Below are 8,030 nucleotides of genomic sequence, written 5' to 3'. Positions count from 1 at the left end.
CATAGTTCATCAGGCACTCTATCAGATCTAGGCCCTTAAATCTAGGAATATAATCAGTCTGATTTCAGTGTTGACCATCTGGTGATGTCCATGTATAGAGTCTTCTCTTGTGTTGGAAGAGGGTGTATGTTATGACCAGTGCATTTTCTTGGCAAAACTCTATTAGTCTTTGCCCTGCTTCATTCCGTCTTTCAAGGCCAAATTTGCCTGTCACTCCAGGTGTTTCTTGACTTCCTACTTTTGCATTCCAGTCCCCTATAATCCTAACATCCATCTTTTTTGGATGTTAGTTCTAAAAGGTCTTGTAGGTCTTCATAGAACCATTCAACTTCAGCTTCTTCAGCATTACTGGTTGGGGCATAGACTTGGATTACTGTGATACTGAATGGTTTGCCTTGGAAACGAACAGAGATCATTCTGTCGTTTTTGAGATTGCATCCAAGTACTACATTTCGGACTCTTTTGTTGACCATGATGGTCACTCCATTTCTTCTGAGGGATTCCTGTCCGCAGTGGTAGATATAATGGTCATCTGAGTTAAATTCACCCATTCCAGTCCATTTCAGTTCGCTGATGCCTAGAATGTCGACATTCACTCTTGCCATCTCTTGTTTCACCACTTCCAATTTGCCTTGATTCATGGACCTGACATTCCAGGTTCCTATGCAATATTGCTCTTTACAGCATCAGACCTTGCTTCTATCACCAGTCACATCCACAGCTGGGTATTGTTTTTGCTTTGGCTCCATCCCTTCATTCTTTCTGGAGTTATTTCTCCACTGATCTCCAGTAGCATACTGGGCACCTCTTGACCTGGGGAGTTTCTCTTTCAGTATCCTATCATTTTTGCCTTTTCATACTGTTCATGGGGTTCTCAAGGCAAGAATACTGAAGTGGTTTGCCATTCCCTTTTCCAGTGGACCACATTCTGTCAAATCTCTCTGCCTGTCTTGGGTTGCCCAACGGGCATGGCTTAGTTTCATTGAGTTAGACAAGGCTGTGGTCCTAGTGTGATTAGATTGACTAGTTTTCTGTGAGTATGGTTTCAGTGTGTTTGCCCTCTGATGCCCTCTTGCAACACCTACCGTCTTAATTTCCACTTTTCTCCTTATTGGGGAGACGTTTCCAGCAAGCATGGTGGTCATTACCCACACCCTGCCACTAGGGGCAATATGCCTCTCAAACAAGGCTGACGTGGGGGTCAAAATTCCCTCATCCCTTTAGTCTGATTAGAAATGACAGAGATGGGTTTAAAGGTCAAGGAAAGTTTTGGAACTGATGAATATGCTCACTATCTTGATTATGATGATTCCACTGGTATATATGTATGTCAAGACTTATCAGATCCTACCCTTCAAATACATGTGGTGTAGTGTATGATTATTCCTCAATAAAGCTGTGGTGTTTTTTTTTTTAATTCCCCCATCCCTGACAAAATTTGAAACTTATCTAAATGAACTTTGTTAAAAAGCAAGGAAAGGCAAAGCAAAAGCAAAAAGGAAGAGTGAGCTAGGGAATAATTGGGGGCAGATTACAGATTACATTCTCCTTAAAGTATGAAACATACTTAAGAGCCCGATGAACACAGATTCTCAGCACATATGGGCCCATGTGTTCTTTCCTAACTCTGCTCATGAGGGATTCAGACACTGAACTTGCGGGGGCGTCAGATTGGCAGTGCTCTGGAGTTTGGTTGAGATTTAAGATCCTGCCACAATCTGCTTCCCAGTTCTTTCTTTCTAGCCAATACTTATTACACTCCTCCACCATACCCCCTGACAAGCAGGCATTTTTGGTTTTTTTTTTCTTGGACTCTGTCCCAAATGAGGAAAGTACTGCTTTATGGGCCTCCAAGTTTCCTCCCCTGCTTCAGGTAAAGTGCACTAACCTTGCTAATGAACTTGTAATCATGTCAGAAGTTGTTCTGAAATTCCTACCCTCGCCTCTGAGCCACTGTTCCCTATCCTGTTCAGTTCGTCTGAAGTTCATTCATTAAGTCTATTAAATTGACTTGAGGCAGGGTCACCAGTTGTTCCTGACTAAGCCTGAGCCAAATGTCACAAAGGGCCAAGAGAAGGGAAAACCCTTGTCTAGGACCTAAGGTACCTGATGGTCTCAAAAACACGTCAGGTAAAGTAAAAATCTGAAACAAAGACATTGCCAACTACTAAGTAACAAAAATTATTTCCAAATTTAGGCTTGAAACAACTTATTATCATGCTGACAACTTCTGTGAATCAGGAATTCCCAAGGAGCACAGAAGAGTTGATATATTTACCTCATATGGGGGCTCAGCTAGGAGAACTTGAAGGCTGGGGGGACTCAGGGCTGTGGACAAGAATCGTCTGGAAGTGTCTTTATTTATGCCTCCAGCAGTTGATGAGAGCTGTCACCTGGGACTCAGCTGGAACACCAAGTGACCTTTTCAGAGGCCTGGGCCTCCTCACAGCGTAGGTGACCAGTCTCCTGAAAGAACAAGTGGAAGCTACATTGCCTTTTAGAAGCTAGCCTGAAAAGTCACATGTGCTATTCCCATAGTAGTCATAACTCCCCCAGATTCAAGGGGAGGGAGCTGCGTTAGTTTATTAGGCTGCCATAACAAAGTTCCGCAGACTGGGTGGCTTAAACAACTGTCTCACCATTCTGGAAGTTAGATGTCCAAAATCAAATTGTCGGCAGAACTAATTCCTTCTGAGGGTTGTGAGAGGAGGATCTGTTTCAGGCCACTCTCCTTGGCTTACAGATGGCCATCTTCTTTGTCTCTTCACCTCACTATCCCTCTGTGTCCAAATTTCCCCCCTTTATATTAGATTAGGGAGGCAAGAGTTTGAGCAAACTCCGGGAGATGGCAAAGGACAGGGAAGCCTGGCGTGGTGCAGTCCATGGAGTCACAAAGAGTCGGACATGACTCGGTGACTGACAACAACAAGGGTTACTCCTAATGACTTCACTTGAACTTGACAACCTCTAGACCCTATCTCCAAATAAAGGCGTGTTCTGAAATACTGCAGGCCAGGACCTCAACATATTAATTTTTGAAGAAACAACCTGTAAGAGGAATGTAACTCCAACTTTCAATGGGCAATGTCAAAGTCATCATGTAAAAAGTGAAGTGGGAGGTATTGACGCTTGCCATCACTGGAAAATATAATCTACCCCATCATGACATAAAAAAGTTTAATAGTGAGAACCTATCATTGCTTGTATTATTCGTTTCGTATAGGTCAGCACACAACTTATAGAACATTTACTTTGGAGGGGGGACTATTATCATATGTTTTATACTTTTAAAGTGGATGGAGAGCTCAAATATCAACTGTTTGGATCCAAACAAGACACCTGGGAAACTCTGTGATTGACTCTTCCCCCAAGGCAACAAAAGGCTATGCTTCACCATCTAGTGCTTCCAAACAGAACTTCCAACAAATTATTATTTCTGGCCCAAGGATTCACTCTACTCTAAACTCCTTTGCTGATTTGCTTATTTGTAGTAGACACTCTCTATTAGTGCTTGTAGTTCAGTCTTGACCAATCTTGTCTTCACTCAGAGGAACTCATCCCTGTTGGTTTTGTTTTACATGCAAAGTAAATTTAAACATGTATTTTTTAATCAATTTTCGGGGAAACAATATTAATAAATATGTACTGTAACAATAAATCCTAACATGCCTCATTGGTTACCATTACTGTGACTACTTGAGATGACGCGTATAGAGCCAAATAAACTTTACACACAGATGGGGCTCCTGCCAAACCCAGATCGGTATTATTAACACTCTTAATGCCCCAGTGCACATCAGCAGATGTTCTGCAACAAGCACTCATCCAGTAAAGATTGTACAAAAGCCAGTCTCGAAAGCCCAAACATTTCTTTTTAAAGTAGGGGAGAAAAAGAGTGGGGTAGAAACCTAGTCACCCCACAATCTACTGGACCAATTCTCCAGGTTGCTTTTCAGTATTGCTACTCCCACTGTTTTGCTTTTCCGAGCCTCTTTTCTGCTGGTCAGCCTTTCTCTTCCTGATCACCTGCGGAGACACCCAGATCTACTGAAGTATGATCCTCTGGAGGTGGGATGCAGGTATTGTTTTGGAAGTTGCCCAGGTAATTCTGGTGATCAGCAAGGTTTGCCAGCTACAGATCAGTGTGATCAAGTTCCTTCAGCATAGCCTACAAAGGTCCTCAGCCCTGCTTGGCCCTACAGTAGCCTCCCTCACCACTTCCCGTCTCATGATTTACCCATAACGACCCTGATTACCAATAGTTCACAAGACTCAGTTTGCTGCTTCACCCCAGTGGGCCCTGGTTCCTGCTGAAAACACTCTGCCCATCTTGACTGCCGACCTATCACCCTCCAAAATCCAGCTTCAGGGTCTGCTTCTGTGAGGTCTTCCCTGATACACTCTACCGCCGTCCAGAATTAGTCCTTCTCCCCTCTGGATTCTGACTGTACCTCACTCACACAGCAATCAGCACAAGGAGCAGAAATATACTTCCTCACCTGTCTCCTCTAGAGTGTGATCCTCTCAAAGGCAGGGTCTACGGCATGTTCACCTCAGTACCCACAACATCTAATCCCAGGACAAAATGGATTAGAGTAAACTGGTTTTATGGGGGTAAGCAAAGGAATCCTTTGTCAAGCACATTAAGACTCCTTTGTAAAAGTTCCTTGCATGTTTTGTTACTCTGCCTGGCCCTGAAGTGATCTGGGAGATTTTCTTTCAGCTTTTAACACAGCACACCCTAGCTCTTTCCCTCAGCAAGAAAGCAGATCCCTATGAAGAGGAAAATAGATCTCATTTGCACTTACAACAAACTTGAAGGACATTAGCACCCAAGAAAAAAATCTCCCAGACTAAGGTCCTCTGGTCTCACCTGGTGCGGACCCTTGCCTTTCCTCCTTTCCCTCCTATTTCATACTCCTGCTTCACAGCCCATATAGGAGGGGCCGATAATTGCATTACTTTGCCTTCCCTCTGTTACCTCTTCCCTGCTTGTAACTTTGACCAGTATTGCAGCTGTAGCCTGTAACTGACTCTCCAACTTAATGCTGCCAGTTTCCAGCCAACAAAAGCTTCATAGGCTATATAAAAACTCAGTTACACTAAGGATTTTGGCATCACTCATCAGGAAACTGAGGATTGGTACTGCCCCAAATTCAGAAGACTGAAGTCCTTGCTTCCTGCTCTGGCTGGTCTCTAGGGGAATGGCAACAGGCCCCTCAAGCTACAACAGTGGTAACGCACCAGTGCGTCTCTGACTTTGGGGTATATCCAAGTCACCTGGGGGGCTTGTTACAACACAGACTGCTGCTTCCCACCCCCACAATTGCTGATTCAGTGGGTCTGAGGTGTGGCCTGAAAATCACATTTCTAAAAAGTTCCAGGTGATGCTTATGCTAGTCCAAGGACCGTACTTTGAGAACCACTATGGTAGAAAGTCGGAGAAGGCAATGGCACCCCACTCCAGTACTCTTGCCTGGAAAATCCCATAGACAGAGGAGCCTGGTGGGCTGCAGCCCATGGGTCGCTAAGAGTCGGACCCGACTGAGCGACTTCGCTTTCACTTTTCACTTTCATGCATTGGAGAAGGAAATGGCAACCCACTCCAGTGTTCTTGCCTGGAGAATCCCAGGGACGGGGGAGCCTGGTGGGCTGCCGTCTATGGGGTCTCACAGAGTTGGACATGATTGAAGCAACTTAGTAGTAGTAGTAGTATGGTAGAAAGTAGCTGGAAGGGGGCGGATCAAGCTACCAACCAAACTTTTTAAACCTAGAATTGTGTAGTCACTTAGCCGTGTCCGACTCTTTGTGACCCCATGAACTGAAGCCTGCCAGGCTCCTCTGTCCATGGGGTTTCCCAGGCAAGAATACTGGAGTGGGTTGCCATTTCCTTCTCCAGGGGATCTTCCTGACCCAGGGATAGAAACTGCATCTCCTGCATTGCAGACAGATTCTCTATTATTGAGCCACCTGGGAAGCCCCAAACCCAGAATGCTGCTGCTGCTGCTAAGTCACTTCAGTCGTGTCCAACTCTGTGCAACTCCATGGACGGCAGCCCACCAGGCTCACCCATCCCTGGGATTCTCCAGGCAAGAACACTGGAGTGGGTTGCCATTTCCTTCTCCAATGCATGAAAGTGAAAAGTGAAAGGGAAGTCACTCAGTCGTGTCCGACTCTTAGCGACCTCATGGGCTGCAGCCTACCAGGCTCCTCCGTCCATGGGATTTTCCAGGCAAGAGTACTGGAGTGGGTTGCCATTTCCTTCTCTGAAACCCAGAATAGTGGGTCTCAAACTTGTCTGCATATTAGACATATTAGAATCACCCGGGGAGATGTAATGACTCTGGATGCCCAGGCTGCATCCCTATTATTTTTTAAATTGTATTTACTTATTTGTTTTTGGCTGTGCTGGGTCTCTGTTGCTGCATGCAGGCTTTCTCTAGTTGCAGCATGTGGGGGCTACTCTCTAGTTGCGAAGCATGGGCTTACTGTGGTGGCTTCTCTTGCTGCAGAGTGCAGGCTTCAGGGCATGCGGGCTTTAGTGGTTGCAGCACCCTGGCTCATTAGTTGCGGCATGTGGGCTTAGTTGCCCCGCAGCATGCGGGGTCTTCCCGGACCAGGGATCAAACCTGTGTCCCCTGCATGGTAGGTATATACTTAACCACTGGACAACCAGAGAAGTCCCTGAATCCTATTATAAATTAGAATCTTTGAAGGTAGGAGCAAGGTATGTATTTTTTTAATTTCCCAGGTACTTCTATTATGCAGGCAAACTTGAGAACCCGTGATAAAGACAAGCAGTTCTCAACCCTGTTTGCAAATTAGTCACATGGGGAACTTTTAAAACATTCCTGCCAGGACCCCACCCTGAACCAATTAAAGTAAAGTATCTGGGTATGAGGGCTGCCTCCCTCTCTGCCTTATTTCCTAGGTTTTTCTAAAGTTTAAACAGTGGTGAGGATTATTACTAATCTGCACTTCAGTGAACCCCTGTTATAAACTGTCCTTTCCGTTTCATCTGAGTAATCCCTTCTTGTTTTGAACAAGAGAGACTAGGGGAATTTTATGTTTTGAACACTAGAGGGCACTGGTCTGAATAATCTGGGTGTGGGTGGGAGCAAGAGAATAAAGCCATCTTCAAGGTAGTGTTAATCACTCAGTTGTGTCTGACACACCCCATTGTCCATGGAATTCTCCAGCAAGAACACTGGAGTTGGGTGCCATTCATTTCTCCAGGGGATATTCCTGACCCAGGGATCAAACCTGGGTCTCCTGCGTTGAAGGCAGATTCTTTAACATCTGAGCCACGAGGGAAGCCCCTTCAAGGTGGGTGCCCTAGCAGGGAGGCCAGACCTTTTCTAAAAATTACCTAGAGCAGCCCTTCTCAGAGCCACCCCCGGACCCGCAGCATCAGCGTCACCCGGGAGCTTTTGGAATGCATGTTCTCGGGGCCTACGCCAAAAATTCCAGCTTGGGGCTCTTGATCTTGTTTCAGCAAGACTTCCAGGTGATTCTGATGAATGGGAAGACAGCAGTGGAGAAATTAAGAACTTGATCTTCTGTTTCTTACATAGGTTCATCACTACTTTTTAAAAACACACTCTCACCACACTACCTTTCACACTACCAGAAGGAAGGCTCTAGAAACAATAACAGCAGCAATGTCTTAATTCCATGTATTTCAGAGTGAGGGAGAGCAGTCAGACCTTCACCACCCCTGTGCTGAGTATGGGCTTGCAACCTTGGCCTCTTTGTAGGGCCTTAATAGGTGGTTTTGTGTCCTTGATATGATGGCCACAGGTAATTCCCAAATTCTGCCAGCCATTTGTATTCAGTAGGAGCTCTGTGATGGCACTTGCCACCCCCAGTGTGATTAGAGTATACTTAGGAAGCTCTCTCAGAGAAGGCAATGGCGCCCCACTCCAGTACTCTTGCCTGGAAAATCCCATGGATGGAGGAGCCTGGTAGGCTGCAGTCCATGGGGTCGCTAAGAGTCAGACACGACAGAGCGACTTCACTTTCAGTTTTCA

This window comes from Bison bison, unplaced genomic scaffold (genome assembly GCF_000754665.1).
Source record: "Bison bison bison isolate TAMUID 2011002044 unplaced genomic scaffold, Bison_UMD1.0 scf7180017864329, whole genome shotgun sequence".
In the NCBI taxonomy this organism is placed as follows: domain Eukaryota; kingdom Metazoa; phylum Chordata; class Mammalia; order Artiodactyla; family Bovidae; genus Bison; species Bison bison.
This window is presented reverse-complemented; position numbering follows the sequence as displayed.